The 25868-nt window shown below is 38.3% G+C and overlaps 1 protein-coding gene across 4 annotated transcripts in view; it reads left to right on the plus strand.

Annotated features, from left to right (window-relative positions):
- Positions 1-25868, plus strand: part of znf385d (zinc finger protein 385D) — a 134290-nt gene that overhangs the window by 40865 nt on the left and 67557 nt on the right. The gene's annotated exons all lie outside the window — the stretch shown is intronic.

The raw sequence follows: 25868 nt of genomic DNA on the forward strand, positions 1-25868 counted from the left end.
GGTTTCCATGGCCGAGCAGCTCATCCAAGCCTTACATCACCAAGTGCAATGCAAAGCGTGGGATGCAGTGGGGTAAAGCGCGCCACTGGACTCTAGAGCAGAGTTTAGATTCTCTGCCTGAGCCCGGACTTGGGTCGGGCCGATATTTCCCCCCACTATCCTCGGGCCAGGCCATTGATCAAGCCTTTGTGTTTTTTTAATCATTACTTCATTAGCCTAATTGGGTGGGCAGAAAGCTATGCTATAATCAGAAATAATATATATATATATATATTATATATATATATATATATATATATATATATATATATATATATATATATATATATATATATATATATATATATATATATATTAGGGCTAGGCAAATTAACGCGTTAACGCGGGCGATTAATTTTTTCAGCTTAACGCATTAAAAATATTTAACGCAAATTACGCAGCGTCAGTTTTTATATCCATTTTTGCTTAGCGTTACATGATCATCACGACACGAGAACGCGCTGTATGCCAATGTCCTCTGTGTGTGTGTGTCAGTGTCCTGTCTGTGTGTGTGTGTGTGTGTGTGTGTGTGTCAATGTCCTGTCTGTGTGGATGCGTCTCATGTCAGCTAATCAAGGGACACTGACACACACACACACACACACTCGACGCATAGATAGACTCGCGTCAGTTTCCTGCTCACATCGAGTTCTCTTTTGCTCTTGAACAAACAATAACACAGAGGATTTTGAGTATTCTCATATTAGGAGTCTTAAATTAGTTAAATAACGTCTTAAATGAACTTAAAGAGTTGTGAGGAAATGAGATGCGCGGGACAGCGCGTGAGATCCGCGGCTGTTCTTAAAGTGACAGGAGCACTGATGATGCCTGTCATTAATGTTCATCAAAGAACAACGGGAACAGAGACAATTTTAGCTTTAAAGGTGAACTATTTAGGATTTTTGCAGTAAAATATCCAGAAACCACTAGGCCAGTGTTATATATTTTGTTCAGTTGAGTACTTAGAATATCCCAAATGTTTCCAACTATTTGTAAATCGTGAGAAATTGCTATTTTAACCGAGGAACCGGGACGTGTGAGCTATGCGTGTGAGGGAGTCGCCTGTCGATTGAGTCATATCTGCGTCACCCTCGGTCTCCGGTTTTATTCAGTGAAACACTTTACTCTCACTGCAGTGTGAACAAGTGTCATAGCAGCCGCCGAGCGAACGTCATAACTTCCTTTTCAACACACTCAGATATATCTAATACGATAAACAGAGTTGCGTTACCTCACTCATGACTGGAAAAGAGGAAGTGGCACCGGCAACCGTGTCATAATAAAAGTCCCGCCGACGACTATGCCATAATAACAGTCCCGCTCTTCAATCGCTCCTGCGGCCTTGCTCAGCTCCACAACACTCGGTCCTGCTCTGCTTCAGACTACAGTAATGTTAATAATCGCATCCATTAACATGATTTCTGCCCGAGTCCTATCCTGACTGTTTTCCACCGGCTGTGAGCTGAAGACCACATGTCCCAAGATTCTGCGCTCAAACGTGGCGTCATCAAACTACGCCTTTGTTTTGAACGGGCGACCTCTAGTGGACGGAAAAGTTACATAGTGTAGCTTTAATGATGATTCATCTATATTTAATTTATTATTTATGCAGTTAAGAAAGATAACTATTACATTTCTGTATATGTATAACAGGGAAGGCCATGGGTAAATATAACATTTATTATTTTGGGTTTATGTAAAGATTGTTTTATGTTCACTTAAATTAAAAGTTGTTTTTTTAAAGCCTAATAAATGTTGAAATTGGGATCTTTCAGTTATACTGTAATGTAACGTCATTAATGTTTCATAGACACTTTAGTATCAGTGATACTGGCCTTCATTCATAAAAATATGACAATACAACACATATTTAAAATATGCTGTCTTTAAATTGTTTATACATTAATTTGGAGAGTAACTGAAATTATTACAATATCAAAATATTAAAAACGTAAAATATTAAAAACTTGCGATTAATCGCGATTAATTACAGAAAAAGGTGCGATTAATTAGTTGTTTTTTTTAATCGATGCCCAGCACTAATATATATATATATATATATATATATATATATATATATATATATATATATATATATATATATATATATATATATAGCAAAGTAAGAACTAATACTACAAATAAGAAACAAATGTGTACAAAGTTGCACAAGTCAGGATTAGAGATGTGTGTTAAACTCACAGCACATGCAGTGATGAAGCAGAACCGCTCTGATACGCCAGTCATGAGCTTAACTAGCATATTTCTTTTCGTTTCGAATTGTTTCGTTTAAAAGTGGACATTTCAAGCTTTCTATACACATATTCCTCATGTCTGTGAGGCAGTAGCTGCTGAGTTTGGGTTTATTTATGAGACGCGCTCCAGTTCATGTGCAATGAAAGTGATCGCTCCGGCGCCTTCACGTCACGATTATTGTCTGCTAAAGCCTATTTGCTTCTTATTTATTAAATCCAGGCAATTGGCTGATGAAACCTTGATTAAAATTAAGAGACAATTTATACAAGACGAAATTCACTTTAAAGAGAGGCTTTCTACAAAACAAAACTTAACATTAAACAAAATATAATAACCACCAAAATCATTTCTGACCTTTCACATCTTTGCACTTTTCATAATCAGATGAAATTTAAAAATAACATTATAATATTTAAACATAAATATGAAAAAAAAAACATTGTTTAATGGATACAACATGTATAGTAGGCTACAGTACCGAGAAATGTTATGTTTGAGCAGGATTTGAACATCGTTTTACCGGTGAGGGTTCATGAGTGGAGCGCTGGCATTGAGCGGATTATTGAGCTGAGCATCACACCGGTCCGCTTCGCTCATTACAGGTTTGTTCTCGTCAGAACGCCCAAGTATTAAAAAATGGTCGGGTTTAAATCGGGCTCGGGCTCATAATTACAGTTAATGTGTCGGGTAGGGTCGGGCTTGATTTTTTTGAGCCCGATCTAAGCTCTACTCTAGAGCAGTGGAGACGTGTTCTCTGGAGTGACCAATCACGCTTCTCTGTCTGACGAGTCTGGGTTGCATTGTGCCATTGGGTTGTTTTTCAGGGGTTGGGCTTGCCCCTTTAGTTCCAGTGAAAGGAACTCTTAATGAATCACCAAGACATTTTGGACAATTTCATGCTCCCAACTTTCTGGGAACAGTTTGGGGACGGCCCCTTCCTGTCCCAGCATGACTGCGCTCCAGTGCACAAAGCGTCGCTCCATAAAGACATGGATGAGCGAGTTTGGTGTGGAGGAACTTGACTGGCCTGCACAGAGTGAATGAAATGAATTAGAGCGGAGACTGAGAGCCAGGCCTTCTCGTCCAACATCAGTGCCTGACCTCACAAATGCGCTTCTAGAAGAATCCCCATAAACACACTCCTAAACCTTGAGGAAAGCCGTCCCAGAAGAGCTGAAGCTGTTAGAGCTGCAAAGGGTGGAAAAACTCCATATTAAACCCTACGGATTAATAATGGGATGGCATTAAAGTTCATGTGCATGTAGAGACAGGCGTCCCAAAACTTTTGCCAATACAGTGCATATCAGAATATATCAGTTCCATTAAACATAAGAAGGATTTGTGACGTCAGTTGTTTCAGAGCTGGATCAAATGATTACATTCTGCTATTTTTTGGACTACATTCTAAATAAATGATTCTGGAGATTTGTTTTGTAGAAAGTGATTTTTTTGTTTGTTTTGTAGAAAGTGAATTGCTTTCTTTAAAGTGAATTTTGTTTTGTATAAATTGTATCTTAATTTTAATTATTTATTATTACATTTTTTAGCATGAGACTACTTTCAAAAACAAAACAAAAATAGTACAAAAAATTTAGAAAAAATGCTCTTAGTAATTTTTGTCTGGTTTCTAGTCTAATTAATTTAAACATTCTTAAATCAAGATGCATTTACTAGATAAGTACAATATATAATATATAATGTCCTTTGTCCTGCTGCTCTCAGTCACATAGGCCTACCTGAAGCTCATTCCTTATGCAGCTCATTATGCAGCTCATTATGCGGGATATTATGTTCTTTTGTCCTCTCAGGTGATACCCATCATTATTCATAAGATATCACGCCTCCTCGCATACGGGCTTTGTGAAGAAAAACTGTCTTACAAATTTTAAATCAGTGTATTGTTTTATGTGAATGAGTCAATCAGTTTGAAGTTCAATCAGTTTGAAGCAAAAACTCTTGGCAAATACACCCATTAGTCAAAAGACTTGTGGACACATATCTATTGAGTGTTTTGAGGCCTTAATTTTAAAACAATTTTTTTTGTTTTCTAAAAAACCATGCATAAACATTTTTCTCTCAAAAATACAAGCATGTACAGACATGCTGCTTAGATATTATGGTAGCCCAGTTTGTGCTGAATACAGTGTAATTACACTTTTACAATTAATGTGTTTATAAGCAACTGAAAAAAGCACAAATGTAAGAGCATGTCAACTTCTAAAGGGCCCCAAAACAGCTCAGACTCCTAGGGGTTGCATGTAATGGCAGGCGTCCCAAAACGTTTGGCAATATAGTGTATATTACATATATAGTAATATAATAATTCAATGTATGTATATATTGGTGCGTTTAAATTCAAATAATCAAACATGCTTCCTAGTTTAGTGAAAGACTGTGGAAAACAGGCATGATTATTTTACTTGGCAACAGTGAAATGATGGTTCGTCTGATTTCAGAGATTTCCATCGCCCTGTTTGAAGTTGCTTTGTGAGTCTGAAGGCGTAGAGAAACTTTGGGAGGTCTGCGATACGGCCTTTTGTTGGCTAAATGTTGTGTAAATCTAAACATAGCTCTATTGTGTGAGTGTTGAGACCTGAGTAGGAGGCTCTGCTGCAGAATCTGTGATTATGGTTTCTGAGTTCAGTGAAAACCCCACTGGCAGAGATGGAGATGAAGATACAAGTGGGCAAAAGCTTCTCATAACAAGCATAAACAGCTCCAGAAAGATTGACCTCGGGCTAGGAACAATGAAAATACACTCTTAAGTCCACCTCTGTAGATCACCGAACCGCTTCTGCTCGGTTTGGGAGGTTAGACGCATAACTCTTATATAATTCCTTGAGTGGATGAGAAAGTTTCATAGCTGTTCTGTAGAGCAGAGCGGTCGAGCATGTACTACTGTAATGTGCTTTCCTAAAGTACTCCTGTTTTGACATTTTAAAGGCTAATTTTGTTTTGGCGTCTCCTACAATAGATTTACATGCATCCATGATCAAACACACTTTAATTTTCTCATATATTGCAGCATTAGCATTAGCTCTTTTCTCACACTGAAACAGTTCGATCAAGGATTCGGTCTCTCTACACTCTAAAAAAATGCTGGGTTAAAAATAACCCAAGTTGGGTTGAAAATGGACTAACCCAGCAATTGGATTGTCTTAACCCAGCGATTGGTTTGTTTTAACCCTGCGATTGGGTTGTTTTAAGCAAACATTTAACCCAACCGCTGGGTTAAAAAAAAACAATTGCTGGGTTAGTCCATTTTCAACCCAACTTGGGTTATTTTTAACCCAGCATTTTTAAGAGTGTAAACCCCTCCTTTCCGTAAGCCTGCTCTGCTCTGATTGGTCAGATGGCCCAGTCTGTTGTGATTGGTCTACTCTGCACTCTAAAAAATGCTGGGTTAAAAATAACCCATGTTGGGTTGAAAATGGACTAACCCAGCAATTTGGTTGTTTTAACCCAGCGATTGGGTTGTTTTAACCCAGCAATTGGGTTGTTTTAAGCAAACATTTCACCCAACCGCTGTGTTAAAGCAACCCAATTGCTGGGTTAGTCCATTTTCAACCCAACTTGGGTTATTTTTAACCCATTTTTGTTGTGATTGGTCTACTCTACTCTGATTGGTCAGATGGCCCAGTCTGTTGTGATTGGTCTACTCTGCTCTTATTGGCCAGATGGCCCAGTATGTTGTGATTGGTCTACTCTACTCTGATTGGTCAGATGGCCCAGTATGTTGTGATTGGTCTACTCTACTCTGATTGGTCAGATGGCCCAGTATGTTGTGATTAGTCTACTCTACTCTGATTGGTCAGATAGCCCAGTATGTTGTGATTAGTCTACTCTACTCTGATTGGTCAGATAGCCCAGTATGTTGTGATTGGTCTACTCTACTCTGATTGGTCAGATGGCCCAGTATGTTGTGATTGGTGTACTCTACTCTGATTGGTCAGATAGCCCAGTATGTTGTGATTGGTCTACTCTACTCTGATTGGTCAGATAGCCCAGTATGTTGTGATTGGTCTACTCTACTCTGATTGGTCAGATGGCCCAGTATGTTGTGATTGGTGTACTCTACTCTGATTGGTCAGATAGCCCAGTATGTTGTGATTGGTCTACTCTACTCTGATTGGTCAGATAGCCCAGTATGTTGTGATTGGTCTACTCTACTCTGATTGGTCAGATGGCCCAGTCTGTTGTGATTGGTCTACTCTCGTCTGTTTGGTCAGATTTGATGATCAAGAAACATTTTTGATTATTATCAATGTTGAAAACAGCTGTGCCGCTTAAACGATCTCAGGATTATTTGATAAATAGAAAGTTCAAAAGAGTCTTTACTGTCACTTTTGATTAATTTAACGGTTTGGATTGTAGTGTACATGTTTTCTCATTGAATATGCCTTTTTCCAAGTCAAATGTGTTGCGAATGGCTATGGTGATTGACCAGTTTGCCATTGGGAAGCTTCATTTGGAAAGCAGCACCCCAAACACTGGTCATCAGTGTGTATGAACACCTCTCATATCACAGTCCTGCAGCGGAGAGGTGAGCCGCCCGTTTGCTGCGTAATGAAAGGCTTTGCCACAGTAGCAGGTGTGTGTGATACGGGCTCTATTCATGCAGGTCTTTGTGTCTGTCGTGTGTGTGGGCAGAGGTTGTGCTGAAGCACCTCAATAGAAGCTTCAGCTGCGATGGCCATTTACCCATCAGCCTCAGCTCTGCGTTCCCATCTGTCAGTGAGTGCTTTTCTCCGTTCAAGAGTCTGTGCTCTTTATCCTGCAGGGCTGTTCTTTTCACCACAGCCAGATTCTCTACGCTTCCACATGACCGCATTTTTGGACATTTTGGCTCCTTGAGTGCTGCATTTACCCATTTTAAGCAGATATCTGCCACAGATTAGATCTTTTTGTATGCATTTAAGCATCCAAAACATGCTTTTTTGCATCTAGTTTGAGTCACTTTTACATGTGGGCTCAGTGTGAGCGTTTCACTGGCATTTGCAACTACAAATAGATGTATTTAGGAGCATGGGCGTCGGAAGCAAAAAAAATGTGGGTGGGTCCTCAGAATTTTTTTACTGGAGTAGATGCCAATTACATTAAGTACAAATATACAGCTTTAGCCTACTTGGTAAACGTATAGGTCGGAAAGACAAAATTACGTAAATCGCCATATCTTTGAGAGCGATAGTAGTGTAGGGGTAAGACGCACGGCATCTAGTTTTGACACAAATCGACCCGCGGTTCGAGTCCGGCTTTCGCCGAAATCAATCTTCTCCGTTTTCCCATCACATATCAAATCGGAAAGGCATTTATTTTCAATACAAATTAAGAAAATATTAGAAAAGTGGAAATAAAGCGTCTAATATGTGTTTAATAAGAAGTGTTTATCGATTAGGGGTAGGTAAACAGACATGTGCTGAATGTTAGAGACGATAAAATTGAGTGGGTCCAATATCATTGATTGTAAAAAGTGGGTGGGTCTTGTCCCACCCATATACAATGGTTCCGACGCCCGTGTTTAGGAGTATATGTGTGAATAAAAAATCTGTTTAGTCAAGTTTAAGATCATAAAAATCTTAAAGTCAGCGTGAAACGGAAGTTGAGATGGTCTTTTTCTCCTTATTGTGACGTCGTACACTCACCTAAAGGATTATTAGGAACACACACTAATACTGTGTTTGAGCCCCTTTCGCCTTCAGAACTGCCTTAATTCTACGTTGCATTGATTCAACAAGGTGCTGAAAGCATTCTTTAGAAATGTTGGCCCATATTGATAGGATAGCATCTTGCAGTTGATGGAGATTTGTGGGATGCACATTCAGGGCACGAAGCTCCCGTTCCACCACATCCCAAAGATGCTCTATTGGGTTGAGCTCTGGTGACAGTGGGGGCCATTTTAGTTCAGTGAACTCATTGTCATGTTCAAGAAACCAATTTGAAATGATTGGAGCTTTGTGACATGGTGCATTATCCTGCTGGAAGTAGCCATCAGAGGATGGGGACATGGTGGTCATAAAGGGATGGACATGGTCAGAAACAATGCTCAGGTAGGCCGTGGCATTTAAACGATGCCCAATTGGCTCTAAGGGACCTAAAGTGTGCCAAGAAAACATCCCCCACACCATTACACCACCACCACCAGCCTGCACAGTGGTAACAAGGCATGATGGATCCATGTTCTCATTCTGTTTACGCCAAATTCTGACTCTACCATCTGAATGTCTCAACAGAAATCGAGACTCATCAGACCAGGCAACATTTTTCCAGTCTTCAACTGTCCAATTTTGGTGAGTTTGTGCAAATTGTCGCCTCTTTTTCCTATTTGTAGTGGAGATGAGTGGTACCCGGTGGGGTCTTCTGCTGTTGTAGCCCATCCGCCTCAAGGTTGTGTGTGTTGTGGCTTCACAAATGCTTTGCTGCAGACCTCGGTTGTAACGAGTGGTTATTTCAGTCAAAGTTGCTCTTCTATCAGCTTGAATCAGTCGGCCCATTCTCCTCTGACCTCTAGCATCAACAAGGCATTTTCGCCCACAGGACTGCCGCATACTGGATGTTTTTCCCTTTTCACACCATTCTTTGTAAACCCTAGAAATGGTTGTGCGTGAAAATCCCAGTAACTGAGCAGATTGTGAAATACTCAGACTGGCTCGTCTGGCACCAACAACCATGCCACGCTCAAAATTGCTTAAATCACCTTTCTTTCCCATTCTGCCATTCAGTGTGGAGTTCAGGAGATTGTCTTGACCAGGACCACACCCCTAAATGCATTGAAGCCACTGCCATGTGATTGGTTCATTAGATCATTGCATTAATGAGAAATTGGATAGGTGTTCTTAATTATCCTTTAGGTGAGTGTATATCCGTGTGAAACGGCTTCTGATATTAGAAAAAATGTAGGGTCATTTAAAAAAAAAAAATTTAATCTTAAAAACCTTACTTGTGATTGACCCATCTACATAATTATTAAATAAATAGCATGAAGCAGAAATATTTAAAAGCAGCGTCGTATTTTTATTCAAATCAATTAAATAATTTTTAGTTTTTAAATGCCTCCTCGTATCCCTTTATTAAGAATTTTTTTTAATACATTTGCATTGTGCCCCTAAAGTTCCTTATGCGCTCCAAAAAAAATAAATAAAAAAAGGGCGAATGTGCTCCCTGGGAAAAAAAGCAAGCGTCAAACGCTGCCAATACATATCTAATCTATGTTATCTTACAATTTTGCCTAATTACAATCCACTTATTTATATTTGTGCATGTGTAAACATGTCATTTTCTCTAGATGGACGTCTTTGGCCATTGCAACCTGTGTGTACACCCTCTAATCCTCTACATATGCAAGCAAAATGCCACTGTAACAAATCACAGCATTATAAATGAGACCCTGTTTTGGCATGTTTGCATATGGTCCTGGTTTTCGATCTGTGCGAAATGTCATGCAATTAACATTGTTTAATGATGTTTGCTGTCACATCCAAGTATTCGTTTACTCATCCCTGTTTCAGATGCTCTTAATGATTGATTAGATTCAGCATTATTTTAATATTACTTATATACTGTCATAGTATTTATATATATTTTGAAATCAAAAGGATGTGGTTTACACCTCTCTTCCGTTAGATTATACAATGTTCAGGATAGCATCCAAAGTTCTGTACTCTAATGTCAATTTGTCATGCAAAGAGAAGGGATTCATTCAAACTATAGTCTCACATAGCCATATATATAGTCGCAAATATCTTTATAATCAAACTATAACAGTGTGATTTTCGAAGTCAAAGTCAACTTTTATTGTCATTCAGACTATACCACAATTAGTGTACAGCATAACGAAATTTCATTACTCCAGGCTCTATGTGCAACTATAAACATAAAAGTGCTGATACACATAACAATAAATAGACAATATGAGAGTATAGACAGACCAAAGACACATATAGATCTAGAAACAGTGCACGTTTTGGTAATGTATTGCACAAGACTTCATCTGTCGACATGATTCTGGTGACTGTCAGAGCTGCTGCAATCATATCCACATCACTATGATCAGATGCTTTCTGAACGTCTGTTTTCTCACCGCTGCCATTTGTGTGTGTTTACTGCAGGGCCGTGCAGAGAGTTCTTCAGAGGCAGGGGCTCAAATGTAAAAAAGGGGCAATATGTAAATATGTATATATTAGGGGTGTAACGGTACACAAAACTGACGGTTCGGTACGTACCTCGGTTTTGAAGTCACGGTTCGGTACGGATTCGGTACAGCAGTTTTACAAAATTGCTTTTTATTAATTTTTATTCAACAGTGGTTTAATGAAAAAAAAATTGTGTCTGTCCTTAAATTAATTCAGTTATAACTAAAAGTTTCTTAAAGATAATGCTGTAAACTATATAGGGAGCCCTTACATATTGCTATTAAAGATTAACAACAGAGCCCAAACTATTAGCCTAAATTCATTTGCTATTTATTTTTAGATATAAAAATCAACACTCAAAAGCTTCACATAAGGCAGTTTTTGCATTAATATCTAAATCTAATTATTTTTTTTTTTTCTCCAACTCGTTGAAATATAATCGTTTAGTGGCTGTAATTTTCATGACAGGTTTATACATTAAATAAACAAGACATCACTAACAGGGTAAGTGGTATATAATATATAGGCTAATATAACGAATATATAGGCTAATATGGTGCATGTATTCAGTGAAAGAGTTAATCTCTCTAGTGAACTCACAGCTGTGGACACTGAATGACTTCTGAGGTAAATGTGATTCTACATGACATTGTTTGTTTACAAGCTGTTTTATTGTCTTTCCGCGGTTGAAACACCGATGGAGCGATTACACAACATATGATACGTTTCAATAAGTTGTAATGTATCCTCAACATACCTTTAGATATTCATTTCTTTAGGAAGAGATGATCGCGTTCACTCGCGCGCCGCGCGCTGCCGCTTGAAGTTGAACTGATACGCGTCTTTCTGTCACGTCACATAATAGAGCGTTAAAATGGCATTTATCGTTTGAATTTCGTGATAAATGCACTCTAAAAAAAAAAAGGTTCTATATTGAACCAAAAATGGTTCTTGGCTCGTAATCATAGGGGAACCTTTTTTAGTGCTATATAGCACCAATTTTGGTGCTTCAGTGGTTCTTCAGCGGTTCTTCAGAGGTTCTTCAGCGGTTCTTCAGAGGTTCTTCACTGGTTCTTTGACTAAAGTGCTATATAGCACCTCTGAAGAACCGCTGAAGAACCACTGAAGCACCAAAATTGGTGCTATATAGCACTAAAAAAGGTTCCCCTATGATTACGAGCCTTTTTTTTTAGAGTGTGGACTGAATACTTAATATGTTCGTGTGGGAACTCGGATTGAAGTGTGTTCCGCGCTTTAAACAAGCCGACTGTTAACTGTTATAGATTGCCCAATGGAATTTGAACTTGCTTTGCCAGATCACGATTGTTTGGTGTATATACATGACAAACGGGCATTGGTGAATTGTGTAATACTTTAAAATATATAATATATAGATTTGTAATTAAATCAACACATTAGCTCTGATTATGGATGAAAAAAAAATATTGGTTTATTTTTTCCCGTAAGGCCACACACTCTCTGAAAGCACCATATTTGGCTCGAGAGCCGCTTCCGAACAGAGGAAAATCAGCAATCAATCAAAATGCACGCAACCCATAGCAACGCGTTATGGCAACGCCTCAACAGAAATTGTCCGACTTTTGAGCCGTTCGTTTCTATTGTATACATTGTCATCAATGTCATGTTATAATAATCACATTTTTATTTAGTTTTATTGACCACGATATTATCATTGATATTTGTCTGAGAGGGGCACTTTTGATTCATTTTGAAAAAGGGCAGGGGCTCGAGCACCCAAAGCCCCCCCCTCTGCACGTGCCTGGTTTACTGTGTTATTGAGAGGAAAGCATGCAGCACATATTCACATATTCATCTAAACATCACTCTCTGCAGTGTGGATGGCGTCTGGATTTTTGTTAACAGTATATGGTTACATGTAACTACGTATATCGGAATGAATTTGCCAGATCCCATTGGAATTTCATGTTTTAAATCTTTTCTAATCCGTTCAATAGGAGGTAGAAACGCTAGAAATGCACCAGTGTTAATTTAGTTGACGAATAATTTTTGTCATAATTTTCGTCAACAACCTTTTTTCACTGACGAAAACGAGACGATGACAAAAACTATGACGAAAACTTACTGTCATTTTCGTCAACAAATAAAAACAAGAGGAAAATGTTAGGGAGGGTCGATTAGGGAAGAGATCCAGTCAGAACTGATGTCCTGTGTAACAGATGCACAGATTTGATCTGAACTGATCTAACCGCTGGAAAACACGGCTCATCCCCAATCCAGCGCTCCAGAGCGGCTCAATCAATCAATAACACACATTTATGACAGGCAATTGTTTATGAACTAATGCTGATGAATAATGACAATGTTTACTTTACGATGTTTATATAGTAATATATTTTAGACGGTTGTAACAATGCATATTTTATCTCCTCATCTGAACTTGAAGCATCCTTCAACTGCAATAGTAAGGCGCAGACATTTCAAAATAAGAGTCAATGTGTATTTCAAGCTTGTTTATAATTAAAAGACACGCATTATATATTTGTTTTATAAAAAAAACACACACAAAAAAACCCCACTATAACCAGTAGGTGGTGGCATAGGAGCACTTATTTGACTTATTAGACATTTCCAGTCCTTAATATATATGGAAAAAGTAGGAAGTCACAAACAACTTTTCTTCAAATTGTCATTCGATTACACAGAAAACAAGTAAAGAGTGCTCCTTTTAGTTCAGGATGATACTATAGAAGAACAATAGTATATTTAATAAGAGTGGAATATTACAATGTTCCTTAAAAAAATTAGATTTTTGCACATTGTTGTTAATAAAAGTTATTTTTTTTCTGCATAACAATTCAAGCTCAGCGCTTCACTGTTAAATTTCCAATAATCAAACATGTACTATTATTAGTAACTGCACTTATTAACAAAACAATGCAAAACAATAGTCATTTTATGATTAAATTAACCTTATGATGCATTTCGCTGGTGCCACTGCTCTCAAATGTAAGTCTGGAGCCCTGTTATCAAAGTATTTATTAGTAATACAGTGGATATTAGATTTTAAGGTGTGCGCCCCTAAATTTTCTGGTTGTGCCCTTAAAATTTTCAGTTGGGGGCCTCTGTGCTCCTAGTGAAAAAAGTTAGTCTAGAGCCCTGTCATTATGTGATCCTGCAGCACAAATCCAGTCGTGCGTCTCACGGGTATATTTATGGCAATAACCAGCAATACATTGTATGGGTCAAAATTATCCATTTTTCTTTTATGGCAAAAATCATTAAGATCATGTCCCATGAAGATATTTTGTACATTTCCTACCATAAATATATCAAAAATGTATTATTAGTAGTAATATGCATTGCTAAGGACTTCATTTGGACAACTTTAAAGGAGATTTTCTCAATGTTTTGATTTTTTTGCACCCTCAGATTCCAGATTAATCGTAACAAACCATACATCAATGGAAAGATTATTTATTCAGCTTTCAGATGATGTATAAATCTCAATATCAAAAAATTGACCCTTATGACTGGTTTTGTGGTCCAGGGTCACGTATAATCTATTATATCCTCATTTAATCTCCATTTTGTCTCATATAATCTATCGAGGAGAACACATTGTACTGTGCATGCAAGATATCTCATTCTAGGAAGTGCTAGGTTTAAAGAATAAAACTGTCCCGGGAACAACATGACGTTGTTTTATTCTGTAAGGCTTCTTCTAATGTTCCACTTTGAGAGCTGTGATTTATATTTATATATCTCATTTAATTTCAATTCTCTTTTGCTGCAGCCCTCTGGCACATGCCATAACTCATCATTATGTGTTCAGTAAGTCGGATAAGCAGTTCAATATTTAATATGTGTTCCCTCAGATTTGTTTGGATGTTATCTGGGTCTCACGGGTAGATGATTCCCACACACACGGCGCTCTTCCTCTGACTGTGGGATAATGTTACATGTGTTCGTCAACACGACGGAGATCGTGCTGTTCATCATCCTGGCCTCCTCATCCCGATCTGAATTGCAAATTCTGGCGGTTTAAATCAATAGAGGCAGGGATTGGGATTCACGCGTGTGGGTGTGTAATTGGGAAAAACATAAGGGCTGGTATTGCATCTGACAGGTCATTTATCCCACTTTAGTTAATGGTAAGCATGGCTGGTGTTGGCCATGGCTGGATTCGGCCATCAAAACACGGCCTATGTTTTCTCTCGCACTTTGTTTCCACAGAACAAACACTTTATAAGTTCTGCTGATCTGTTTACCACTCGGGCGATTCCCTTAGAAAGGCCCGTTCAATAGATGCATTCGTAAAAGCAACAATCAAACAAGGCTGTTGAGTTTTTTTATGGTCTGAAGCCGCTCTCAGATATAAGGAGAGTCGTGTAGCTCAGAGATTCATGCATTGATTACAAATCCTTAAAATAGGCCTTTTGAATAATTGATCACTTGTTTTGGTTAATTAAAGTCCATTTTAAATGCTAAAATTCTAATGAATCATAATTAGAATTCATTTTTAAAGTGTATTACACTTCAAATATGTATATATATATGACATCTAGGTAATGCTTTTGCTTTTTAAGCACATTTTGATGCAATTATTTTGAAGTTTGGGGCTAGTGATTTTTTAATGTTTTTTGAAGTTCAGGGCTGCATTTATTTATTCATAAGTGCAACAAAATCAGGAATATTGTGATATATTATTACGATGTAAAACAGCTGTTTTCTATGAGAATATATAGTAAAGTGTTATTTATTTCTGTGATGCAAAGCTGAATTTTCAGCATCATTACTCCAGTCTTCAGTGCCACGTGTTGTGAAGGTTACTTTTGAAATGTAATAGGTTACAGATTACAAGTTACCCTATTTAAAATGTAATAAGTAGTATTACATTTATACATTTGTAACTTATTAAAGTAATGTAACTGATTACATTTGATCACTTTTCTAAATTGCTAATGAATGTTTTCAACTGTTAATCATTTTCAAACATTTAAACCAGGCAAATTCAAACAATCATGCAAATTCAAACAAGAGACCCAATCAAAAGCATCAGAATAGCATCGCTTTACTTAACGGCCTTTAAATGACAGGAGACATCGTGCACATCAAAAACAGGCAAAGCAACAAATGAATAGTATTCAACATATCCTAGCTTTTTACAGAGAATATTCAGATGTAACCCCCTTTGTAATCGTTATGCTGCGTTCCCACCGAACGTGAATAGAGCGTCAAATTTGCTTCTATCATGTCTAGTTGTACAGTTGACTATTTTGAATCCACTCGCGCATCCAAAGCGAGCGTTTGAAGCGAAATAGACGCGCATTCGAGGCGAAATTCGCTTCTTGTGGGAGGGGCAAGTGCTAGGCGGTTGTGTTTGCAAGATGGCTGATGTTGATCGAGCATTCATCAAAAGAGTCACCACTCTGTATTAGGCGTAGGGGTCATCGTCGCCAGACTTGGGTCCACCAGACCCTCCGGAGGCGTACCCAGTTTAGCAAATTTCACCACTTGCTCAAGGAGCTGCGCCTGGATGACGGCCGCTTTCAGTGATACTTCTGCCTGTCCCGCGCCCATATAGCTCCATATGACTGTTCACTGCCAATATCAGTCATTCCTCCATGTTGAATGAGTGACTCCGGGCGGGCCTGACCCGTTTGTCACGTCACTTCCTGATTGGTTAACGTGGCGAGAACAGACGCCAAAGTTCAGATTTTTCAACCTCGGGCGTCAGATGCGAATTCGCTTCAAACGCGTGAATGCACAAAAAGCACCAAATAAAAATGCCTCTTTCGCGCTAACTGGACACTCGAATGAGGCGAAATCGCATCCATCACGCCGCGCTAAACGCGTCCAAACGCAGGACCTCCAGACATGCGTCAACACGTCTTTACATTGACTTAACATGGAAATCACTCACTCCAGACACTCAATTTGCCTCTTTTGCGCAAACTGGACACTCGAATGAGGCGGAAACGCGTCCACCGCGCTAAATGCATCCATCGCGCCTGCAGGACCTCCAGACGTGCGCCAACCATAGACTTGGACGTAAAAATGGACGTAGTGTCCGTGACATCACCCATAGGATTCTGAAGAGCAGTTTTGAAGCGTAAAGTAGGGACGAGCTGGCCGTCGCCATCTTGTCAGCGCGTCATCGCGCATCAATCCCGGATAACAGAAAATGGGCAAAGAGGCGGGACGTGGGCGGAGCTGAGGTGATGCGATGACTAACAGACAGCAGATAAACGGCTATCTACCTGTCACTCAAAGTGACCACGCCCTTAATTATGCAGGACTTTAAGGCTTTATATAATGTAAACAAATTAGTTATAAAAAAATCACCCTCCTCACAGTCGTCATGAAGGGCAAAATTAGCCGTATAGACCAAAACCACAATGTGTCCCAGACTGTAAACATGTGTTCATCTGCTGTAAAGTTGGGCATTTTAACATGAGGCTCAATGAGATTCTGCTCCTTCTGGAGTCTGTCTCTAGTGGCCAGTCCATGAATTACAGTTTAAGTCACTTCCGTATCGGCTTCAAGAGAAACTGCGGGACGTTGCCGTTTGGCGTCAGCAAGTCTTTACATTGATGTAACATGGAAATCACTCCCTCCAGACACTCAATTTGCCTCTTTTGCGTGAATTGGACACTCGAATGAGGCGAAAACGTGTCCATCGCTCTGTGCTAAACGCGCCTATCGCGCCACAGGACCTCCAGACGTGCGTCAACGCGTCTTTACATTGACTCAACATGGAAATGCCAAAGTAGTCCTGAGCCTATGTGGTGATATAGCTTATAGATGAATGACGATTCTTGATGCAGTGCCGCCTGAGGGATCGGAGATCACGGTTGTTCAGCTTAGGCTTGCGCCCTTGTCCTTTACGCACTGAAATTCCTCCAGATTCCTTGAATCTTTTAATTATGTTATGCACTGTTGAATTTGAAATATCCAAATCTCTTCCTATCTTTCTTTGAGAAACATTGTTTTTAAACATTTCAATAATTTTCTCACGTATTTGTTGGCAAACTGGTGATCCTCGGCCCATCTTTGCTCCTAAAGGATTAAACCTTTCTTGGATGCTGCTTTTGTACCAAATCATAATTACAATCACCTGTTGACATCACCTGTTTCAAATCACATCATTATTTAACCATTTTACCTCATTACTAGCCCTAAATTAATGGTTTAATGCACATTTAGCCATGGATTATCCCTTAGATATTTGCTGTTTTTTGTTTGTGAGCGATACTCCGTAAATACCTGATGAAATCCTGGGTGGTTGATGTAAGGTAACTGTCATCAACTGTCAGCTCCTGGTGCTCAAATCTGTGTTAAGCACAGACAGTCTCGTGAAGAAGAAGAGGACATGTGCCGCGGGAGGTTGACGCTCGCAGACTGACATGTTTGCGCTGCATAAAGATGCGGCGTGTCAGGGAACGTCTTGCGTCTGTCAGTGGGCCACGGGAGGCAGATTTAAGACGAGTCTGAATATCTTGACATCCTGGAGTTTTTGAGCTTTCCACTTCCTGCAGGAACAAACCAGATTTGGACGTTTCAACATGAATTATATACAGGGAAGTGTTATAGGGCACTTAATGTGTCAGAGAACATTTCTGAAGTTTCCCTTAAAGCAATTTAGGAAAACAACACAGACATCTTGAAGTCATAGGATGCTTTTTTTTCTGCCAGTTGAATCAGTTGCTTGTCTTAAAAGGTCCCCGTGTGGAAAAGATGCACTAAAATGCAACGTTATATCTGAATGTGTGCCATGTGTGGCTCTTTAGACAGAGGCATTGAGTGGTATGAACCTCTGATGTTAGCGTTTCCTTATGTGCACATTTAACATGTAGTCAAAAATTCACCCGTGCATGTTTCATTTTTAAAAACTTTTTTTGACCATGGGGATGCCTCCATGGATGGGACTTGTTTGTTCAGCACATCCCACAGATGCTCGATTGGATTGAGATCTGGGGAATTTGGAGACACCATTTCAGAACGCCTCAAACTTGTTGTTGTGCTCCTCAAACCATTCCTGAAGCATTTGTGCTTTGCAGGGGCGCAACTACCCAGTGCCAGAGGGGTATGCAGCAACAATTTTGGCGCCCCCCAACAGGGCATTTAGTTTTTTTAACAAAAGTTTAATATACGCAAGTTTTTTTTATTGTACTATTTTATTGTTGTTGCATTTTCATTAAAAATAGGCTAATAACGAACAAAAAATAAAAATTTGTTAAAAAAGTAATTAAAGAGGAAATTATGAGTTATTCAATATCATACAAGCAAGAGTGCTATTTTCCAGAGCCTATATCAGCACGATTGCAAAATGCCATATTCATTTTACACAACAGTTCAATAAACAACAAGTGGTCATTTTTTACAGTTTTGCTCTATTTTCCCAACAAAAATAGATTCAAACAAAGTATAGGTTTCGTTCTCGAATAATTCACCGTTTTTGAACAGTCAGTTAGAACGAATTAGTTGATAGATTCTGGAATCCATTACGCCGCCAACTATACTGGCAGTTTTATAGTTTCATAGGCATGGAATAATTACAATTTTCCCAACATTTCATATTTCTATAATTAAAATATTATATTTTCATAAATCTAAAAATCTCATGACATTATTTAGGCAATTGTAATTACAGTGTAAGTGGATTTTGATAAATGGTAAGATGGATTTTGTTGATATTGATTTCATTTAATTCTTATAACAGCCATGTCTCATGGTAAATAGTGTAATTACTTAAAAAGATGGTGAACAATGTAACTTTACTTTATAAGAGATGTGCCCTAAAAAGTGAGCATGCAATTTTGAGAACACCAAGGAAAGGGCACGTTCTTTTCATCTGTTTGGATACTTCAAACACAAGTTTGCATTGCCTGTTTGGTTTACCTGTTTAGGCTACACTTTAGTAACATGCGTTTTGTCCGACTCATAGTGCGCATCCTCGACACGTGATTTACCATATAAGCGCGTTCTTAACGTCGGAAATGCGCGTTTTCCTTGACCCCAAAGCGCGCGTTAAGAAAGCGCGTTTTTGTGGTAAATCACACGTCAAGGACGGCAATGCTTAGGTAGGTGGGACATGTCAAAGTAACATCCACATGGATGGAGAACCCAAGGTTTCCCAGCAGAACATTGCCCAAAGAGCTGCAGTTTTGGAGATGCTCTGACCCAGTTGTCTAGCCATCACAATTTGGCTCTTGTCAAACTCGCTCAAATCCTTACACTTGCCCATCTCTATGAAACATTAATGATAGACATTCAACATTACAGTGTAATTGAAAGCTATGTCAAATTCAGCATGTATTAAGCTTTAAATATATATATATATAGCTTTCATATATATTAATGCTGTCAATAGATTAAAATAATTAACTAATTAATCTCTCATTTTTTCTGTAATTAATCACGAGTGATTTATGAACGTTGCTAATTAAAAGTTTTTATATCTTTTGCAAGCATCGCTAGTGTGTGGGATTTCCTTTAACTTTTGTAATATTTTTTATATTGTAATAATTTCACAGTTACTATCCAAATGAATGTAGAAACAACTTAAAGACAGTATATTTTTTATATTTCGATGTCGTCTTTTTATGAATTAAGGCAACGCAAATTGGGTTGAAAATGGACAAACCTAGCAATTGGGTTGTTTTAAGCAAACATTCAACCCAAACGCTGGGTTAAAACAACCCAATTGCTGAGTTTGTCCATTTTCAACACAATTTGGGTTGTTTTTAACCCAGCATTTTTTACAGTGCAGTGTCACTGACACTAATACTGATGTCTCTATGAAACATTAATGATAGACATTCAACATTACAGTGTCATTAAAAGCTATATCAATATCAACATTTATTAGTCTTTAAAAAAAATAACTTTTTTTTAATTAAATGAACTTAAAACAATCTTCACATAAACCCATGATAATAAATGTAATATTCACCTGTGACCTTCATATATGTTAGACGTATACAGAAATTGAATAAAGTTATCAAACAGGTTGCACTGCAAATTATAATAAATTAAAGCTAATTAAACCTTTTTTACTCACAATTTCTCTCAATATATGGACAGGAAAGGTATCAGTCAATAAATAGAAAAACAAAGTATCTCGCGTTAATTATTTGAAAAATGAATTGAAAAAAGACATCAGATTACATAACTCAAGTTACTTGTAATGCATTACCCCTAACACTGGTCGAAAGTGACATCCGGAGGGGATATTTATTTTTAATGAGCCTACAAGTTCAATTAAACCATCAAAATATGAAGAATCTGTATATATATATATATAATGATCACACTCTTATTCATGCAAATGCTTTTAAACCATTCAAGCGCAACAAGACAGAAAAGAACGCACTGTCTGTGAATGTCCTGACTATGACACACACAGAAAGACGTGCGCCAGAATTGAGTTTTCTTTCCCACTTGAACAAACAATAACACACAGAATTATGTCAAAACACCCGTTTTGTGGAGTATCCTCATAATACATAACGTCTTAAATTAACTTAAAGAGTTGTGAGGAAATGAGATGCGCGTCAGACCCGCGTCATGTTCGGCAGCGGCAGATCTTAAAGTGACAGCAGCCGCTAATGATGTGCGTCATTAATGTTCATCACAGAACAAAGGGAACAGAGGAAATACTAGCTTTAATAAGGATTCATCTGTATTTCATTTATTATTCATGCAGTGTAGGCTGTTTGATAACTTTATTCAATTTCTGTATATTGATTATATGAAGGTCACAGGTAAATATGACATTTATTATAATGGGTTTATGTGAAGATTGTTTTAAGTTCATTTAAATTTAAAAAGTTGTTTTTAAAACCTAATAAATGTTGATATTGATATAGCTTTTAATGACACTGTAATGTTGAATGTCTATCATTAATGTTTCATAGAGACATCAGTATTAGTGTATAAAAACAACCCAAATTGGGTTGAAAATGGACAAACCCAGCAATTGGGTTGTTTTAACCCATGCGTTTGGGTTAAATATTTGCTTAAAACAACCCAATTGCTGGGTTTTACTATTTTCAACCCAATTTGAGTTGTTTTTTTGGTTGCGTTTCCTTCATTCATAAAAAGACGACATCAAAATATTAAAAATTTACTCTCTTTAAGTTTTAAGTTTCTACATTCATTTGGAGAAAAACTGTGAAATTATTACAATATAAAAAATATTACAAAAGTTAAAGGAAATCACACACACTAGCGATGCTTGCAAAAGATATAAAAACGTTTTATTAGCGATGGGTACATGGTGGTCATAAAGGGATGGACATGGTCAGAAACAATGCTCAGGTAGGCCGTGGCATTTAAACCATGCCCAATTGGCACTAAGGGGCCTAAAGTGTGCCAAGAAAACATCCCCCACACCATTACACCACCACCACCAGCCTGCACAGTGGTAACAAGGCATGATGGATCCATGTTCTCATTCTGTTTACGCCAAATTCTGACTCTTCCATCTGAATGTCTCCACAGAAATCGAGACTCATCAGACCAGGCAACATTTTTCCAGTCTTCAACTGTCCAATTTTGGTGAGCTTGTGCAAATTGTAGCCTCTTTTTCCTATTTGTAGTGGAGATGAGTGGGACCCGGTGGGGTCTTCTGCTGTTGTAGCCCATCCGCCTCAAGGTTATGCGTGTTGTGGCTTCACAAATGCTTTGCTGCATACCTCAGTTGTAACGAGTGGTTATTTCAGTCAAAGTTGCTCTTCTATCAGCTTGAATCAGTCGGCCCATTCTCCTCTGACCTCTAGCATCAACAAGGCATTTTCGCCCACAGGACTGCCACATACTGGATGTTTTTCCCTTTTCACACCATTCTTTGTAAACCCTAGAAATGGTTGTGCGTGAAAATCCCATTAACTGAGCAGATTGTGAAATACTCAGACTGGCCCGTCTGGCACCAACAACCATGCCACAAAATTGCTTAAATCACCTTTCTTTCCCATTCTGACATTCAGTTTGGAGTTCAGGAGATTGTCTTGACCAGGACCACACCCCTAAATGCATTGAAACAACTGCCATGTGATTGGTTGATTAGATAATTGCATTAATGAGAAGTTGAACAGGTGTTCCTAATAATCCTTTAGGTGAGTGTATAGATAGGTATTCTTCGGACAAAGTTACTTGGCAAAAAAGAAACTACAGCTACAGGTTTTATTTTGCATATAGGAAAACAAAAAACTGACGGGAAAAGCTTGCATAGACTTCAACATAATCAGTTATTTATATTTCATTGGTTCTCTCTTGTTTTTGCATGTGTTGTTAATTTCTCTGAATGACTGCCTGGCAGAGTCGGCACAATGTGTCACAAATACAACAATTGACTACAAGCACAACTATGCAATATGCTTACATAATAAAACAGTTTTTCATTCATAGTTTTTCAGGCACAATAAGATGTGTGAGATCATGTAAACCACTTTCCCTTATCTGCGAAAGGTCAAAAGAGTTTAAAAATACAAAGTGATTTGGTGAACGCTGGTTCTCTTGCACTTGTGTGCATGTTTGGTTTGGTTTTGACGTCATACGCAAGTTTTCTACAGTTCCTCTGGTGTTGAGCTTTCATAATGAGTTGTTTTTTGATGTTATCAGGTTTTTATTATGCATGTAAACGTTCTCAATGAGAAGCAGCATTTCCTCGCTGAACCCCGGCGTGTTTGGAGCGCGAGGTCATCGCCGCGCACAGATGGTTTGTCTCCTTCTCATTTCTCTCTGCTCTTTTTCTCGCTCACTTCCTGCGGGTTTTTTTGCACATCCTTTGATTTCCCAGCAGCCCCTCAATGGCCAGCTGGACGTTCTCCAAAGCTTGCACCCATCCTGCAGGTTTTAAGTGCCGTCTCCTCATCTTTTTAGCCGTGCGTGAGATTTATGCCGCAATTATGTTATGTAACATTTTCAGATACGCTGTCAAACACGTACATATGCTTCCAATATGGCATGGCTATTGACTTCAGACCATAACTTACTGCGACTGATTGGCCTGGTGTCGTCTAATACAGAAGAGCGTATCAGGTTTCTAAACTGCATGTCACTTGTCGGGACTTTAAGTGAAATTGATTTAGGAGACTCATCTACAGCTGGCCGCAAAAGACGATTGTGAATCGAAAGTGATTTTCTGCTTGTGTAACACCGGCGGCTGGGCTGACATCTGTCTGCAGGTTCATGTTGTTGAACCGTCATAGAACAGACATCTGAGAAGAGAGCGATAGGCGTGCGTCCAGACGGCCGTATATCAGTCTGAGGAGGTGGACTGTTATCTGATAAATGGACAAATGAATGCAGCGGGCAGGAGCTGAGAGTATCAGTGCAATTGCACTACATCATCTAAAGCCGAGATGCTCAAAGACCACCCATAGATGTCATATCCTCACTGCATAAAAAACATATACACATGCATAAACCACGACGGAAACATGTTTACCGAATAAATCCATCAGAACCCTTGTGTGACTTTGCGTCAGCTGGCCTAACCAGTGGACCAATGGCATCGCAGCATCTCAAATGTTGGTTTGGTGGCTCTGAAACACCTGAGTCAAAGTGTGTGATCAAAATGATTTGGTTTAACCCTCTGGTTCTCTTCGGTCATTTCTGACCGGAAAATTTTCTGTTTTGAAATGTTAAAAATCACAGCTTCATCGGAATAATATGAAACTTGGTGACTTTTCTTGCATTAGGTATGTAAACACACACAAAAATTGAGGGCATGATTTGAGCATGCTAAGTGGGCGTAAAAAAATACTCCCACTTGTGCTCTTCGGTCAAAAATGACAACATAGGAAATTAATGGGAAATCTGCAAAAACTCAAATAATGCAAAAAAAATCTATATTTAAAAAAAATAAAAAAAAATCTAAAACTTAATAATAAATAGTCTCTGAGATTTTTTTAATATACATTCAAATCCATAAAAAAAAAATCATTGAATGTGTTCAAAACAGAACTAGGGAATTCTCAAGCCTCTCCATAGAGACCTCTAGTGATTACACCCATGGTTGCATGATTTCTTAAATAATTCCAAAAGAGGGTGCTAATCTGCCTTCAAAAAAAATTATTTTGAAGGCCTAGTCTCTATTTTAACCTGAAATACTGCAATAATATATATATATATATTTTTAATTACAAATTTTTTTTTTTATAATTTTCAATGGCAAAAATAAACCATAATTATTACAGAAATATTAAAAAATACCATCAAATCATCTCAAAATACAAAATTAAAAAGAAAAAATATTATTGAAGAAAAATAAATTACATTGGTTTTACTGGGGTGGAGGAAATTACATTTTTAGGTGTCCGGTCACTTATGACCAGGAAGACAACCAATGCAACCCCTAAACGAAGAGCACCAGAGGGTTAAGAAGAGTCTCACACGATTGCGTTCACTCGCAAAAAAAAAAAGAGAATACAACATTTTACCTTTTAAGGTACAAGTGGCCGTCACTGGGGTGGTACCCTTAAGGGTAAGTTTTTGTACCTCTAAGGCCCTGTCCCAAATGGCACACTTCATATGCACTTTTGGTCTTGTGGACTTGCAATGGCTGCCGCGTGCATGTGTCTGTTAAGTCCACGAGACTGTAGGGTGTCCCATTTGTCAATTTAGGTCTCAATATGCGTTACGTCATGAAAATGCGGACTCGTAGGAAGACCGCGAGGGTTTAGGGTGCCATTCGGGACAGGGGAAGGCAAGTTCGGTCCTAGAGAGCTGATGTCCTGCAGAGTTTAGCTCCAACCCTACTAAGCCACCACAGTATAAAACTCATGGCTCCCAGCATGCATTGCAGCATTAAGTATGTCACCATTATTATATCTGTGTGCGTCTAAACTTTTTGTCCCCCTTAGAATGTATTTAAAAATCAAAATTCAGAATGTTTGATCTGTGGCAAGAAAGTATTGTTGGTGAATATTATTTATATTTAGTAACATTTTTAGTCAGTGTTGAGTTTAGTCAAACATTTTTCTTCATGACCAATTTTTGTTTATGGCTTCTTTTGATATGAACAGATTTTGTGTTTTGTTAACACTGTAACAAAAACCACAAACTCACATAAAAAACCAAGAGTCAACTAAAGGAAACACTGATCACCATAACGGTGACCATATATTTTGAATAAAACATGAACATCTAAACCTCTGTTAATTCTCAATAAGAGCTACATCTATAGAGGTCTTTCAGGGTTGGAGCCAAACTCTGCAGGACAGCGGCTCTCTAGGACCGAACCTGCCGACCCTTGCTCTAAGTCGAGGGAAACTATGGTATAATTTACATTACATTTACATTTAGTCATTTAGCAGACGCTTTTATCCAAAGCGACTTACAAATGAGGGCAATAGAAGCAGCTAGAGCAGTCCAAGGGCAACAATATCAACAATATGCAAGTGCTGTAACAAGTTTCAGTTAATCTAGCACAGAACAGAATGTTTATTTTTATTT

The sequence above is a fragment of the Gobio gobio genome, assembly GCF_949357685.1.
Source record: "Gobio gobio genome assembly, chromosome: 15".
NCBI classification, from domain to species: Eukaryota; Metazoa; Chordata; class Actinopteri; order Cypriniformes; family Gobionidae; genus Gobio; species Gobio gobio.